We start from the raw sequence: 18100 nt of genomic DNA on the forward strand, positions 1-18100 counted from the left end.
ACACAATATTATTGTGTACACACAATAAGTACAACTTAGCCGTAATAAACGAGATTCTGTCATTTGCAACAAAGTGGATGGAATTGGAGGATATTATATTAAGTAAAATAAGCCAGGTACAGGAAGACAAAAACAAAAACTGCATGTTCTCACTTATTTGTGGGATCTAAGAATTAAAACAACTGAACTCGTAAAGATAAAGAGTAGATTGTAGTTATCAGAGGCAGAGAAGGGTAGTGAGGAGGGATGATTAATGAGTACAAAATTGTAATTAGAATGAATAAGATCTAGTATTTGATAGCACAACAGTGTGACTACAGTCTGTAATAACTTATTGTACATTTCAAAATAACTAAAAAAAGTATAATTGGAATATTCATGATACAAAAAAATAGTACATGCTGGAGATGATGTATACCTCATTTACCCTGGTGTCATTATTAAACACTTTAGGCCTTTAAAAAAAAAACTCAAGAAACACATTAATATATACACTTAATATATACCCACAAAATTAAAAAATAAAAAAAATCTATTTACCAGGTATCTGTAACAGTTATATAAATTTACATATTTTTGTGTGTATATTACACCAAATATTGACAGAAATGAAGCAAGAAATACATAGCAACACAATAATTGTGCACTTCTAGACCAGACCCCACTTTCAATAATGAATAGAAAAATCAAACATAAGGTCAATTAAAAAAACAGAAAACTTGAACATTATAGGCAAATAGACCTAATAAACATGTACAAAACTCTTCAGTCAAAACTGGCAGAATACACAATATTCTCAATTGCACATGGCAAATTCTGTTAGGATACATAACAAGACAAATAAAATTGTAAAAGATTGAAATCGTGAAATATATCTTCTCTAACCAAAATAAAATGAAACTAGACATTAAAAGAAGAAAAAGTGGCAAATCCAAAATTACTTGGAATTATTTAAACACAAGCTTGAACATATTTTTGTTCAAGGGTAAAAGAATTTAATATTTTTAAGATTTTAATACTACCAAGAGTTATGTACAACTTCAACTTTATATCTATCAAAACCCCAATGGTACTTTTTTGCAGAAATATTTTCAGAATCCTAAAATTTCTTTTAGGGACAATGACTAGGCAAGCATTCCCAAAAAACAAGAACAAAGAGGCATTACACTTCCTGATTTCAAAACATATAACAAAGCTACAGATATAAAAACAATGTAGTACTGACATAAAGACAGATAATTATATAAGGGAACAGAACAGAAAGCCCAGAGGCAAACCCTTTTGCATATGATTAAATGAACTTCCACAATGTAGCCATGATCATCCAATGGGGAAAGAAGAATGTCTTTAACAAATAATGTTGAAAACTGAATATCTTCATTAAAAACACCACAAAGTTGGATCCTTTCCTTTCTCCAGATACAAAACAATCTTTTAAAGGGATTAACTAAATGTAAAAAACATAACTAATGAAATTCTTAGAAAAAGTATAGGAGAAAAGATAATGACATCAGTCTTGGCACTTTCTTATGTATGGAATTAAATGTATAAATAACAAAGAACAGAAAAATGGGAGTATATCAAATTCCAAATTTCTACACGTCAAAGGAAATGGTGAAGTAGAAAAAGGTAAAAATATTTGCAAATCACATATTTGATTGGTGTTAGTATCAAGAACATATAAACAGTTCCTAAAACTCAACAACAAAAAAGTGAAGAACAAAATTAAAAATGAGAACAAAACTGAACTGATATTTCTCGAAAAATATACAAATGGCCAATAAGCATTTGAAAGGATGATTTACAAAAATGCAAAGCAGAATACAATGAGATATTATTTCACACCAATTAGAATAATGACTACAAAAAAAATCTGTCAAGAATGTGGAGAAGTGAGAGAGAAAATTTGTAAACTGCTGCTGGGGAAATATGACTCTGCCAGTACAAAAAACAATATGGAAGTTTTTCAGAAAATTAAAAATGGAATTGTCATAGTATCCAGCAATTCCACATCTAAGTATGCATACAAAATATAAGACACATAACCTGGAAGAGATATCTGCACACACACGATATTTGTTTATTATAGCAATGTTTACAAAATCCAAAAGGTAGAAGCAACCCAGATGTCCCTAATGAGCAATTAAAACAATGTGGTGTATATCTATCTATCTATCTATCTATATATATATATATATATGCCAAATACATATACACACATATATGTGCACTGTAGTGGGTACATATATACACACACAACATATGTATACACACACATATACACACAATAGCGTTATTCAGCTTTTAAAAAGGAAATTTGGTCACATTCTCTAAGAATAAATCTTGAGAATGTTAACTGAAATAAGCCAGTAACAAAGTGACAGATAGCATATGATTTCATTTTTATGAAATATCTTAAGTAGTCAAATAGAAACATAAAGTAGAATGGCATTAGTCAAGGGGTAGAGAGAAGGTGATATAGGCAGTTGTTATATGAGAGGTATTGAGTTTTAGTGTTGCAAGATGTAAACATTCTAGAGGTCTTTTGCATTAAAATGTGACTATACATAACATAACTGAAACATACACTTAAAAAGATTGAGGCCGAGGCAGTTGGATCGCCTGAGGTGGGGAGTTCGAGACCAGCCTGGCCAACATGGTGAAACCCTGTCTCTACTAAAAATACAAAAAAATTAGCTGGGCATAGTGGTGCACGCTGTAATCTCAGCTACTGAGGAGGCTGCGGCAGGAGAATTGCTTGAACCCAAGAGGCGAAGGTTGCAATGAGCCAAGATTGCGCCACTGCACTCCAGCCTGGGCAACAGAGCAAGACTCCATTTCAAAAAAAAAAAGATTTAAGATGGTAAATTTGATGTTATGTTCTTTACCACAATATTTTTCTTAAAGGATAACTAAAAAAATCAGAGTTATAAAGCTATCCAAAAATTACCTTCAAATCACAAAAGTGTTTCACGTAGAGAAAATACAGATTCATCAACAAACACACTGTAAAACTAAGATTATTTTCCTGATTACTCACCTAGACAAGATAAAAAAACATAAAAGATCAGCCAAGAAAAAATATATAAGATAAGCTATGAACAAAGTTGGGGTCATATTTATAGACAACATGCACATTCGTATGTATAATTTAAGAATGACAGCCATCTGGCGGATTCATTTTCTAATTAAGCCCCACATTGACTTAAAGTGCATATATAGAGTTGCAAATTGTCATCCAAAGCTATAATGCATAAGTAAAACCAAAAACACAATAAACTGATGTCAAGGAATCTACCCTAAAAGAGAAACCCAGTAATATGAATTGTACAACAAAAATAAGAGAAACATTTACCCACAAAATTCTGTAGGCTACATTGATGTACTATTAAGAAATAATTTTGCTAGATAACCAGAAGTGCTTGTGCACTTCTGGAGTGGACACATTTGCAATAATTGGTGTCTACCATATGGCAGTAATTTTTTTTCTTTTTTATACTTTTTTTGTGAGACAGAGTCTTACTCTGTCACCCAGGCTGGACTGCAGGGGCAGGATCTCAGCTCACTGCAACTGCCACCTCCTGGTTTCAAGCCATACTCCTGCTGCAGCCTCCCAAGTAGCTGGGATTACAGGTGCGTGCCACTATGCCTGCCTAATTTTTGTATTTTTAGTAGAGATGTGCTTTTACCATGTTGACTAGGCTGGTCTCAAACTCCTGACCTCAAGTGATCCACCTGCCTCAGCCTCCCAATTTGCTGGGATTACAGGCATGATAGCCACCGCACCTGGTCCTTTTTATTCTTGATTTATTTATTTATTTTAACATGTATGAAACCAATCATCCCTGGTTGCTACAGGAGAATAGCAGACAGGTATAGTTAAGAAACAACTTTATTTTATTTTATTTATCTTTTTTTTTTTTTTTTTGAGACAGAGTCTTGCTCTGTTGCCCAGGCTGGAGTGCAGTGGTGCAATCTCGGTTCACTGAAAGCTCTGCCTCCCGGGTTCATGGCATTCTCCTGCCTCAGCCTCCAGAGTAGCTGGGACTGCAGGCGTCCACCACTACGCCCGGCTAATTTTTTGTATTTTTAGTAGAGACGGGGTTTCACCGTGTTAGCCAGGATGGTCAAGATCTCCTGACCTCTTGATCAGCCCACCTCGGCCTCCCAAAGTGCTGGGATAACAACCATGAGCCACCGCGCCCGGCCTATTTATCTTTTTTTTAGATGGAGTCTCACTCTGTCACCCAGGCTGGAGTGCCATGGCACAATCTCAGCTCACTGCAACCTCCGCCTCCCAGGTTCAAGTGATTCTCCTGCCTCAGCCTCCCACGTAGCTGGGATTACAGGTGCCCACCACCATGCCCAGCTAATTTTTGTATTTTTAGTAGAGATGGGGTTTCACCAAGTTGGCCAGGCTGGTCTTGAACTCCTGACCTCAGGTGATCCACCCGCCTGGGCCTCCCAAAGTGCTGGGAATACAGGCATGAGCCACCATGCCCGGTCAAGAAACAACTTTATTTTGAGCACAGGAAGTGACAACAGCACTTAACAGCTATATCATAGTCTAAATCCTGCTTTGGCAGGAAAATTTTACAGAAAATGCACTACAGTCAATAAGAAAATGCTCTAATAAGAAAATTTTAACAAGCATTTAAAGACAGTAAAGATAATTTCTTACTATTAATATACTAATGCTATTTTTACACAAAATTAAAAGTCTGCAATCCAGTCTTTAGAAGCAAAAAAAAAAAAAAGCCTTAGACTTCTAAATAAAGTAAAAATGTGTATGTTGAAAACATGAGTCACTGATATATAAAATAAAAATTTTGGAATAAATTATATAATAATTTCGATATAGGTTGAGAAAATGAAAATCTTGATGTATTTTTGGCTACTATAAAACTTACAAATGAACATTTTAATAAATGAGTGCCTAGTATCTAATTAACTTCTTGCATAACATGTAAATTACAGTATATTGTTCTGAACCTTTGAATCTAAAATTACAGACAAATTTGAAAGAGAGAAAAATAGAAAGTGAAACCATATTGGGAGAGTGACATCAGCAGGAATGTGGAAATAGGGGGGTCACTCTTATTTATCCTGCCAGAGCAACAATAATTTTGCTGCCATCCATGGACAAAAGTGCCTTTATGAGAGTTTTGGGATCCAGGGAGAGTATTGTGATGCCCTGCAAAAGCCCAAGACTGAGGAGGGCTGTATTGGGAAGGCAGGCCCTCATTCAGGTGGCAAACTTGAGGGCTCCTGATCTTGGTTACAGAACAGAAAATGACTCACTCAACTCAGTCACATTGAATATTCTGAAGTGACTCTGTAATCATCTCTGATGCCTTCTAGCCACGGTCTAGAAGCAGTCCTTCCCAGAGACCTCAGGACACTCAGTCATGGTCATGGAGGCAGGCCTACAGAACTTGGCCTTTAGTCTTTACTGTGACCTCTGAAGCAGGTCTGTGACTCAGTTTTAGCCATCTTAGCCACAGTTCATGGACAGTCCTGCCTACCTGGGAACCTACACAGAGACCTGAGGAAATCCTCTCAGGTACTCAGAAGGAGCCATACTCATCTACACATCTTGTAACAGGCCTACCTTATGTGAACCCAACTGCAGAACCCTGCCCTGGTATCTGCCCTACAAAACAAAGTTCTGAAAGCAAAGTCTGCTCAAAATAAGAAAGGATTTACAAGAAGACTACATTAGGTCTAATTCGAATACTTCTATTTTAACATATTACTGAAAATCCTAAGTATAACAATTTGGCAAGAAAATGAAAAAAGCCATCTGACATAAAAAGAAAAAAGAAAAATGACACTGTTTGTAGATGACATACTCTTATATATAGAAAACAATAAATAGCTGGCGCAGTGGCTCACACCTGTAATCCCAGCACTTTGGGAGGCTGAGGCGGGTGGATTACCTGGGGTTGGGAGTTCGATACCAGCCTGACCAATATGGAGAAGACCCGTCTCTACTAAAAATACAAAATTAGCTGGTCAGAGTGGTGCATGCCTGTAATCCCAGCTACTTGGGAGGCTGAGGTAGGAGAATCGCTTGAACCCCGAAGGCAGAGGTTGCCGGGAGCCAAGATCATGCCATGGCACTCCAGCCTGGGCAACAAGAGCGAAACTCCATCTCAAAAAAAAAAAGAAAACACAATAAATAGTACACCAAAAAGCTGTTTAACATAATAAATGCATGCAGTAAATTAGCAGAATATAAAATTGCCATACAAATATCAATTGTGTTTTCATACACTAACAACAAACTATCCAATAAAAAAGAAAAAAATAATCTCATTTAAAATAGTATCGAGGCTGGGTGCAGTGGCTCATGCCTGTAATCCTAGCACTTTGGGATGTCGAAGTGGGCGGATTGCCTGAGCTCAGGAGTTCGAGACCAGCCTGGGCAACATGGTGAAACCCCATCCCTACTAAAACACAAAAAAATTAGCCAGGCATGGTAGCATGCACCTGTAGTCCCAGCTACTAGGGAGGCTGAGGCAGAAGAATTGCCTGAACCTGGGAGGCGGAGGTTGCAGTGAGCCGAGATCACACCACTGCACTCTAGCCTGGGTGACAGAGTGAGACTCCATCTCCAAAAAAAAAATAAAATAAATTTAAAAAGCATCAAAATAATAAATTTCTTAGAAATTAAACCAGGTAAAAGACCTTTATGATGAAAAATAAAAGATATTAATAAAAACTGAAGAACACACAAATTTAAAAGTATCCCACATTTATAGATTGGAAGAATAAATACTGTTAAAGTTTTCATGTTATCCAATTCAATGAATTTCCTATCAAAATTCTAGTGACCTATTTCACAGTGATAGAAAATACAAGCTTAAAATTTATATGAAACTCTAACAGACTTTGAATAGCTAAAGCAATCTTGAGAAAGAAGAAAACAGTTGAGGGCATTATAGTTTTGATTTCAAACTATATTTCAAGACTACAGTAATAAAAACGTGATGCCATAAAAGTGGACAAAAGAACCTATGGAACACGGTAGAGGGCCCAGAAAAAAACCTATTTATATTAGGTCAGTTAATCTTCAATAAGGGTACTAAGAATGCACAATGCAGAAAGTATAGTCTCTTCAATATTTGGTGCTAAATAAATGGATATCTGCAAGCAAAAGCATGACATTAGACCATTTTTCTTAAATTATACCCAAAAATTAACTCAACATAAAATAAAGACTTAAATAAAACACATGAATCCTTTAAAATTCAAAAAGAAAACATATGGTAAACCTCCTCTATATTGGTCCTGATGGTAATTTTTTGGGAAAAGGTACCAAAAGTACAAAAACAAGAGCAAATATAAACAACTTGGACTACATCAAACTTAAAAGCTTCTAAACAGAATACAACAAGAAAAATCACAAAATGGGAGATAATAATTGCAAACTATATATCTGTTAAGTGGTTAATATCCAAAATATATACATAACTCATGCAAATCAAAGGTGAAAACAACAATAAAAAATATAATAATAATAACCCGATTTAAAAATAGGTAAAGGAGGCCGGGCATGGTGGCTCACGCATGTAATCCCAGCACTTTGGGAGGCCAGAGCAGGCAGATCACGAGGTCAGGAGTTTGAGACCAGCCTGACCAATATGGTGAAACCCCACCTCTACTAAAAATACAAAAATTAGCCAGGCGTGGTGGCATGTGCCTGTAACCCCAGCTACTCAGGAGGCTGAGGCAGGAGAATCACTTGAACCCGGGAGGCAGCGGTTGCAGTTGAGCTGAGATCACGCCATTGCTCATGCCTGTAATCCCAGCACTTTGGGAGGCTGAGGTGGGCAGATCACTTGAGGTCAGGAGTTCGCAACCAGCCTGGCCAATATGGCAAAACCCTGTCTCTACTAAAAATACGAAAATTATCCGGATGTGGTGGTGCATGCCTGTAATCTCAGCTACTCGGGAGTCTGAGGCAAGAGAATCACTTGAACCCGGGGGACAGAGGTTGCAGTGAGCCAAGATCATGCCACTGCACTCCAGCCTGGGCAACAGAGTGAGACTCTGTCTCAAAAAATAAAAAAATAAAAATAGGTAAAGGAATAATTTTTTTTAGTAAAGACATACAAATGGCCAACTGATATATGAAAAGCTGTTCAACATGACCAATCATCAGACAAATGCAAATTAAAATCATGATGAGCTATCACTTCACACTTGTTAAGATGGCTAACATAAAAAAAGAGACATGTATGTTACTCAGGTAATGAATATCCTAAAAGCGCTAATTTCACCACTGCACTCTATTCATGTAATAAAATTACACTTGTGCTCCCAGAGTTTATACAAAAAAAAAGAAAAATATATAACGTTTTGAAAAGGGTGTGAAAAAAATTCTGTACTCTGTTAATGAGTTCTAAATTGGTAGTCATTATAAAAATCAGTGTGGAGATTATTTAGAAAAAACCCCCACAGAACTAACATACAATACATCAGTCCCACTTCTGTGTATATATATAATATATAGAAATAAAATTAGTATCTTGAGTATTTGGATCCCCATGTTACTTGCAGCATTATTCAAAATTGCCAAGATATAAAAACCATCTAAATGTTGTTGAATGCTGAATGGATCAAGAAAACATGTTGTATATATACTCAATGAAGAATTGTTTAGTCAGTCTGACAACATGGATAAACCTGAAGAAAAATATGCTAATTGAAATAGGAAGATACTAAAAAAGCTAACTTATGGACTCACCTACTCATTACTTAGAGTAGGCCCCAGAATAACAAACGATTTACATGCACATTGAAGCTTGAGAGGCAATGCTTAGCTAAGTGGCTCTTAGCCCACACTTCTAATTAGGATTACACAGCCAGTTTTAAAAAAATCCCATCACCCATGCCTCCTCACAGATTATGTCTGTTGATCTGGATGGGAGCATCTATGTTGTTTTAATTAAGTGCCCTTGTGGTTCTAATGTGAGGTCAGGATCATGCCTGAGGGCTCCTAGAGACATTCATGAGAACTGAATTCAGTCCTTATTTCTATTTTTTTTTTTTTTTTTTTTGAGATGGAGTTTTGCTCTCATCACCCAGGCTAGAGTGCAGTGGCACAATCTCGGCTCACTGCAACCTCGGCCTCCCATCAGCCCTTGTTTCAAAGGGAGGTTGCAGACCGTGCTCTGCTTAGGTTTGATAGAAGCAGGCCAGTGCAGCCATTATTCCCATTGCTGCAGCAGAAATTACTGAAATCTTTGGCAGAGACAGGCACTTGCAGGAGGGAAAGGAGAAACAAATGTTGATCTTTATGTAGAAGCTCACTGTTCCTGACTCTCTTCTGGGATAAAAGACAGGGAAGTGTGACTTTTTATGCACTTCTACATCCTTCTGCCTGTGGGTGCAGTGGTAGCAGGTGAAGGGGTTGTGTTGATGCCTTTACAGGAATATTCTCAAGATGCAAGTTTTGGCCGGGTGTGGTGGCTCACTCTTGTAATCCCAACACTTTGGGAGGCCGAGGCGGGCGGATCACAAGGTCAGGAGTTTGAGACCAGCCTGACCAACATAGTGAAACCCAGCCTCTACTGAAAATACAAAAATTAGCCGGGCATGGTGGTGCGTGCCCGTAACCCCAGCTACTCGGGAGGCTGAGGCAGGAGAATCACTTGAACCCAAGAGGCGGAAGTTGCAGTGAGCAACCTCCAGTGAGCCACTGGGCGCCTGGATGACAGAGTGAGACTCAGTCTCAAAAAAAAGCAAGTTTTATTTTTTCCAGAGGATCTCACCCGACAAGGAATCTCAGAGAAGTAGTAAAAAAGAGAATAAAATGGCTGGGTTTTGGGTAAATGTGTCCCAGTTCAGGGGCTGTGTCCACTTTTCCTCCTGGAATGTTACATGTTTAGAACTTCAAAAACCTTTACTTCTCTACTTGTGATATTCCTGCCTATGTGTTTTTTTTCAACTACATTTTCCCCTTTTCTTCCTGTGGTGGTCAAAGAGCTCTGCAAAATTTCTCTCCTCTATATACCAGAACTTTCCCTCTACTCTCTCCATTCAGGCTTTATACACACCGTGACCAAACCTCACTATGAATGTATTGCATGCAATATTAAAAGTGTTCCATTTGGCTAGGCATGCTGGCTCACACCTGTAACCCCAGCACTTTGAGAAGCTGAGGTGGGAGAATCTCTTGAGTCAAGGAGTTTGAGACCAGCCTGTGCAATATAGGGAAACCCTGCCTCTACAAAAATAAAACAAATTAGCTGACATGATGTCACACATTTGCGGTCCCAGCTACTTAGGAGACTGAGTTGGGAGAATCACTTAGGCCCAGGATGCTGAGGCTGCAGGTAGCCAATGTACCTAGCCTACATGACAGAGTGACACCCTGTCTCAAAAGAATGTTCTCTTTGTGACAGATCAACAAGAGCAGGCACGAACACCCAAGATTTCTGTTGGGGACAGGGTCATGCCCTCAGATATTGGTGAAGAAGGGGAACACATGCTGTTTAGGTCCCATCTGGATACTCCATCTGCTCCATGCGTAACAGAATTAAGGAAATGCAGAAAGAGGATGGCATTAATTCCCCAGAATTACTCAGAAAGTTTTGAACAAAAGAATACTTAGAAGACACTTACTTTTTACGATGCTAAAGAAAAAATATTTAACTACATTTACTAAAGATTACAGAACCTGGGAGATTTCTGTAGCTTAATCTTTGAATAAAACTAATGTAACTCTATAATTAGATTCAGATTGTAATTTACTTCTTTGTGTTCAATAATATCACAGCTCTGGGTGCGGTGGCTCACGCCTGTTATCCCAGCACTTTGGGAGATCGAGGTGGGTGGATCACGAGGTCAAGAGATCAAAACCATCCTGGCCAACATGGTGAAACCCCGTCTCTACTGAAAATATATAAATTAGCTGGGCGTGGTGGTGCACACCTGTAGTCCCAGCTACTCGGGAGGCTGAGGCAGGAGAATCACTTGAACCTGGAAGGTGGAGGCTGCAGTGAGCCAAGATTGTGCCACTGCACTCCGGCCTGGTGACAGAGTGAGGCTTTGTCTCAAAAAAAAAAAAAAAATTACAGCAGTGATATTGTGCCCTCTGTGTGCATTAGCACTTATACCAATTCTTTCTATTACAGTTCATGTTAATTTTATTCTGTTGGATAAGGTGCTGACAGATTTTTTAACTGTAGAGGTAATGATTTTTCTAATTATTAATAAGTAACTTTAGGAGATTTACCAACTGTTGTTCATAAATCATCACATGTAATCTGGAGTCTCCCAATTCTTTTCAAATTCTCCTTGCTTATAGCTTGCTTTAGAAAATGGAAGTTCTCACCTTTGTGTACTGGGATAAACCCAGGCTCTGCCATGTACTTAATATTTGACAGAATATTCTCCTTGGGCCAAAAGCATTGGCATCACTGGGTAGCTTATTCGAAATTCAGAAACTCAGGCTTGAGCCCAGATCCTCTGAATCAAAACCTGCATTTTAACAAGATCTCCAGTTCATTGTTTTACACATTAAAATTTGAGGCATATCTTCTAACTGACCATAACTTCTTCATATAAGAAATATTCAGTCAGGCTTGGTGGCTCACGCCTGTAATGCCAACACTTTGGGAGGCCGAGGCGGGTGGATCACAAGGTCAGGAAATCCGGACCATCCTGGCCAACATGGTGAAACCCTGTCTCTACTAAAAATACAAAAATGAGCCAGGCGTGGTGTTGGGCGCCTGTAGTCCCAGCTACTCAGGAGGCTGAGGCAGGAGAATTGCTCGAACCCAGGAGGCAGAGGTTGCAGTAAGACGAGATCTCACCACTGCACTCCAGCCTGGGTGACAAAGCGAGACTCTGTCTCAAAACATTTAAAAAAAAAAATCACAACTTAGCCTGTATAATGTAAATATATCAGTAAAAAAATATATGCATGGGTTAATGCGCTAAATTTTATGCTGTCTCATCCACAAAAGCATACTCACTACTCTGGTTTAATGGATTTTTTGCCATTCTTCTTCAGCATTAGAGAATAAATTAGAGAGTATTTCTGTGTTAAAAATTATTTTACTGGACAACTTCAGTCACTCATATACGTCAGAGCCAGTTCTTTTTACTCTCTATTTTCTTTCTTTCTGTTTTTTTTTTTCTTTTCTTTTTTTTTCTTTTAGACAGAGTCTTGCTCTGTCATCCAGGCTGGAGTGCAGTGGCACAATCTCAGCTTACTGCAACCTCTGCCTCTCGGGTTCAAGCGGTTCTCCTGCCTCAGCCTTCTGAGTAGCTGGGACTACAGGCACCCGCCGCCTCGCTCAGCTAATTTTTGTATTTTTTAGTAGATACGGGGTTTCACCATGTTGGCCAGGCTGGTCTCGAACTGCTGACTGCCTCGGCCTCCCAAAGTGCTGGGATTACAGGCGTGAGCCACTGCGCCCGGCCAACTTAGATTTTTTCACAAATAAAAAATGGATAACTATTGTATACAATATAATGATTTTTTTGAGACTGAGTCTGGCTCTGTTACCCAGGCTGGAATACACTGACATGATTATGCCTCACTGCAACCTTAATACCCTAAGCTCAATTGATCCTCCCACCTTAGCTTCTCAAACAGCTGGGAGTACAGGTGCAAGCCACCACGCCTGGCTTATTTTTTTTTTAGTTTTGTAGAGATGGAATTTTGTCATGTTGCCCACACTGGTCTCAAACTCCTGATCTCAAGTGATGTGGCTACCTTGGCCCCCCAAAGTGCTGGGATTATAGGCATAAGCCACCATGCCCATCCTGTGCCCATATTAAATGAGCATTTAATATGTATATAAACTGTGAAATAATTTTTTTTTGAGACAGAGTTTCACTCTTGGTGCCCAAACTAGAGCGCAATGGTGCAATCTCGGCTCACTGCAACCTCTGCCTCCTGGGTTCAACTGATACTTCTGCCTCAGCCTTCCCAGTAGCTGAGATTACAAGGTATGCTAATTTTTTGTATCTTCTGTTTTTTTTTTTTTTTTTTTGAGACGAAATCTTGCTCTGTCACCCAGGCTGCAGTGCAATGGCACATCTCAGCTCACTGCAACCTCCGCCTCCTGGGTTCAAGCAATTCTCCCTTCCTAAGCCTCCCGAGTAGCTGGGATTACAGGCGCCCACCAACACACCTGGCTGATTTTTGTAGGTTTCGTAGAGATGGGGTTTCACCACGTTGGCCAGACTGGTCTCGAACTCCTGACCTCAGGTGATCTGCCTGCCTCAGCCTCCTAAAGTGCTGGGATTACAGGCGTGAGCCACTGTGCCCTGCCATTTGTGAAATAATTAATTCAATGAAGTGAATGAATACATGTATCATCTTACATAGTTTCCTTTATTATATCCAAGTATACAAAAACATTATTATCTACTATAATCATGATGCTATACATTAGATTCACAAACCTTATTTATGTTATAACTAAAAGTTTGTACCCTTTAAATAACATCTTCCATTTTCCCTACCTCTTGGCTCTAGTATCCACCTTTGTACTCCCTACGTCTAGGAGTTCAACCTTTTAGATTCCTCATACACGTGAGACAAATAAGAAATATTTGTCTTCCTATTCTTCCTATTTTTATTAAGTCCCCTGTTAATGCTCATGCTGCTCCCCCAGACCCATCATCAGTAGCACTCAGGTGGAGAAAGCAGGCACAGCACTGAGTCACTCAACCCAACACTCTTACCACAACATGAATGCTTACGGTCCAAAGTGAAAACCACCAATTACCATCCTGAAACATGGCATTCTCTGCTGACCTTTAAAGTTTAAAGAAGCTGGAGAAGGCAGCAACGTCTGAGTGAGTCCGCATTTGGAAAAGAGCATATGTACATGCATCAGTGCAGTATTTACTGAGAATGTGCTGTGTGCTCAACAGTATGCTACAGAGCACAGTGCTGGGAACTTCACATTATGTGAGTGAATCCTCATAACACCATGGGAGATGGGTATTAAGTGTCCCATGATTCTCAGAATTTAGATAAAAAGCTCAGCATTTCTATTTCTTCTTCTGTTTTCCTAACATTTATTTTATTTTATTTTATTTATTTTTTTGAGACAGAGTCTCTCTCTGTCACCCAGGCTGGAGTGCAGTGGCACAATCTTGGCTCACTGCAATCTCCACCTCCTCGGTTCAGGCGATTCTCCTGCCTCAGCCTCCTGGGTAGCTGGGATTACAGGCGCATGCCACCACACCCAGCAGATTTTTGTATTTTTAGTAGAGACGGGGTTTCACCATGTTGGCCAGACTGGTCTTGAACTCCTGACCTCACGTGATCCACCCACCTCAGCCTCCCAAAGTGCTGGGATTACAGGCGTGAGCCACCACACCTGGCCCTAATATTGTTTTTAAAAAGAAAATGTATGTAATAAAATTTTATCTAGAAAAGTAGGAGGGATACAGAAAAGAAGAGTTAAGCTTAATTCAGAGGAATTGTTATATTTATATTTACTTTCTTGTGACTTGCAGGGCAACTACTGGATCTCCAGGAATAGAGAACGGGTTGCTAGGTGGCATATGTCTCTAGAAATACTTGTTTTAATTAAAAAAAAAAAAAGAGAGAGAGAGTTCTCCTCTTTCATTTATCTGCTTTTAGCTTTTAGGAAATTGTGAGCAGCAGCTCTAGGGAGGCAGCAGAAGCCACCACCCAAAACTCTGATCTCCTTTAATCAGTCTGTAAGGGGAGATTGCAGGGTGGGGCAAGACCTGGATGAGGCCTCAGAAGAGGATGGAGTTAAGCAGGCCTAGAGTACCAAGGGGGCCACAGGATTCTCATTTCTATGCTGCTGGGGTATTTCCAGGTCTGTCTTTTCTAAGTCTGTCCAAGGGAAACTTGACTTGAAGTTTGTAGAATTGTCATCTATTTTGGCCAATTTTCTGTCTATTTTATAACATATAATAACATATATACATGTTAATTTAACCAAAAACCCCTATGGTTTTCTAGCACAATTATAAGCTAAACATGGATTCTTAGCGAGGTAAAAGCAATAGAAATAATGATAACAATAACAACCGTTCTGTGCATCAATAGCCCTTCAGCTGGTGACATAACAACTCCGAACAACGTAAGGGAATTGGCCCCAAAGGAAGCCCAAGTTCCTGTACACCTCCCTTCTTTGTACTGACCCCATAATACTGAATTCAACCATTTATCCATGTGCGCTAGGCTGAAACTGCCAGGATTATAGAGATAGTGACTGCTTTATCTGTTTTTTCTAATGCTCATTTTTAATGGAAGCAATTGATTTATCGATCTGTCTTCAGAGCTCCTCATTCATTACCCAGAAAACTGGAGAAACACCCATCTAGGTACCAACCAAGGAGATTCCTTCTGTGAGGGGGGGAAAAAATCCTGGATGACTCATTCCCCTTCCTCTGAAATGGGAACAGAATTAGACACTGCTGTCAGCCTGACACAGCTGTGCCAATCCGCACAGCACATCCCCAAATGTCTCAAAGACTCCCAGGTGCTGGTGAGAGGGTCCCCAGTGAGCCTGGGCTGAAGCCACCCTGGTTATCCAGGCAGGAGAGACTCAAGCTAACTCTGCATGATCGGAATACAGAATAAACCTGCCCTGGTGGAGCTGCAGACCCTGGATCCAGGTGTGATATCACTTGTTTGTGATCAACTCACTCTTGGGTAAGAAAAAGAACAAGAATACTCTACTACAGTAACACAGTTTACAGGTGGGTTAATTGTGGTCATAGCTCTGGATATTGTGTGGCCCTAACATCCTTCTGCTAAGGTGCTTGTTTAACTTACAGATTCTGCTACCAGATTCTGTTTACACCAGGAACATATCACACAACTGTAGCAAGTCACTAAACATTATCTGGAAAACTTGAAGGACCTCACCCTGAAAGAAGAGCACTAAGATTTCTACGTTGCTTTCTCATGATGAAACAAATGTGCCCCATGGGTTTTCTGTACATCCTCAATCCAAAATCTGACCCTGTCTTGTAAATTCCAGGTGTGCAGATTTTAGATGGGATCCACCTGTCTGCATTTTGGGGGGTTACAGCAAGTGGAGTAAAAGCAGAGGAGAGATTCCCTCATGGAGACTCCTGTAACACATTCTAAAGACCTGTAAGGAAGAAGATGAGGCAAAAGTAATACAAGTAGAGAGTTTATTTGGGCCAAGTTTGAGGATTGCAACCTGGGAGCATAGATTCTCGTTTCCCTGAATATGCACTTTGACTAGCAGCAGTTACAAGTGGATTTTTAAACGCAAAAATTGAGGATGGGACATGGGTTGTCACAAAGCTATTTGTCAGGACATCTTATTGATTTACAGAAATAATATTGATTAGTGATTGGCTATATAGGGTGTAGGCTATGATTTCAGGTGTGGTATTATTAGTTAATGTATAGTCATTTTGTAGCAAAAGCAAGCAGTTTCAAAATATGAATACATAGGTCGGGTGCGGTGGCTCACGCCTGTAATCCCAGAACTTTGGGAGACTCAGGCGGGCAGATCACCTGAGGTCAGCAGTTTGAGACCAGCCTGGCCAACATGGTGAAAGCCCGTCTCTACTAAAAATACAAAAATTAGCCAGGCATGGTGGCACGCACCTGTAATCCCAACTACTCAGGAGGCTGAGACAGGAAAATCACTTGAACCCAGGAGGCGGAGATTGCAGTGAGCCAAGATCACACCACTGCACTCCAGCCTGGGCAACAGAGTGTGACTCCATCTCAAAAAAAAAAAAAAAAAAAATACATATATATATATATATATATACACATAGCTCAAAGAGGGGAGCAGGACATGATTATAATCTCCTTTTAATGTCTCTATGGGCCTGATAATTAAAGTTACTTGCATTTCTCAGATGAAACTTACATTTTTAGGACCTATATACAGAATTTGAAGATGCCAATTTGGGTCTTAGCAGGGTGAGGATGTAGCGGTGAACTCTGTGCCTCCCTAAGCATTATGGCAGAAGGAAAATGAGGGGAGTTAAGATTCTCAAAGCTACTTATTGCACATGTGTGAGCCTGGATGGGTTTCGAGGTCCCATGGTCTCTGAACCAGTTTCAGGTATAAAGAATGCCAAGGGCATAAAAAGAGGTAGACTGGCTGACTGCTGTCCTCTGAAGTTATTTATGTGGAAACCTGCTCTAACTGCTCTAACATGACTGTGGACCCCAAATAGGCAGAGACACCACTCTACCTGCAGATTTTGGGGGCAGCATGCATGTTGCTGCATAACTGTGAGTTACTGAGAGGAAAGGACCCCTCTAGTGTGAGGCCTGGTGGGCACCTCATATGTTTATAGTGTGTCTGGCAATTCTGGACAGTATTCATAAAATGTAATTGAAAACTTAATTGTCTCCAACTCCCCCAAACACTCTCCACAGTAGAATAGAAAGCAAATTATAATTACACAGTTAGACCAGAATCTGATTTAAATTACAGGTAATCTTATAACAGACTGAAAGACATAATTAGTCCTCAAGTAGGATACTTCACAGCACCATGTGTCATATACAGTTTATCCTAAATTCACCTGGTAATTGGGGAGGCCATCTGTGGTTGCTGAACGGCATATCTGAAGGAAAAATAATGGTCCCAAGTCCAAGAGGGACAGAAGGTAATTTTGAAACTTGGAGCAAGCTGTGTGATAGGGCTCTAACTTTTTTGCTGTTTACATTTCCAAGCAATCATTTCCAGGTCCTAGAGAAAGACTTTTCCTAGAAAAAAATAACAAAAGGACTGTTCAGCCATTAAAAATATTAACACATATGTCAAAGAGGCAGAGAAAAAATTAAATATAAAAGTTTTCTAAATTAAATGCTTTAAGGAAGGAGAGCAAATTTTCTACTCTTACTTTCAAGTTGGAAAATTAAGTCTTATATTTCTAATTTGTATTTATGCTTTCAACAGCCAAGTCCAGGGAAGTTGGTCTTAAACTCATGGGTATTTGAATTCCAGTAAGTCTGGACTCAGGCGCCTGAGGGGTAGCCTCGGCCACACTGTATGCACTTGAAATAAAGTTTGTGGAAAATAAAATGTCAGAAGAGAAAAAAATGCTATATAGGACAGACGTGTGAGGGACAATGAAGAGTTGC

The 18100-nt window shown here is 39.5% G+C and overlaps 1 long non-coding RNA gene across 3 annotated transcripts in view; it reads right to left on the minus strand.

The window, feature by feature from the left end:
- The window catches only part of LOC129060634 (uncharacterized), a 91740-nt gene that overhangs the window by 26930 nt on the left and 46710 nt on the right, over nt 1-18100 (minus strand). The window contains exon 5 of one of the 3 annotated variants that reach the window (XR_008527478.1): nt 17539-17722. This is a non-coding gene — a long non-coding RNA (uncharacterized LOC129060634). Of the gene's footprint in view, nt 1-16740; nt 17723-18100 lie in introns of those variants that run through there. The other 2 variants (XR_008527476.1, XR_008527474.1) reach the window with 2 other exon arrangements.

The sequence above is a fragment of the Pongo abelii genome, chromosome 6 (genome assembly GCF_028885655.2).
Source record: "Pongo abelii isolate AG06213 chromosome 6, NHGRI_mPonAbe1-v2.0_pri, whole genome shotgun sequence".
In the NCBI taxonomy this organism is placed as follows: domain Eukaryota; kingdom Metazoa; phylum Chordata; class Mammalia; order Primates; family Hominidae; genus Pongo; species Pongo abelii.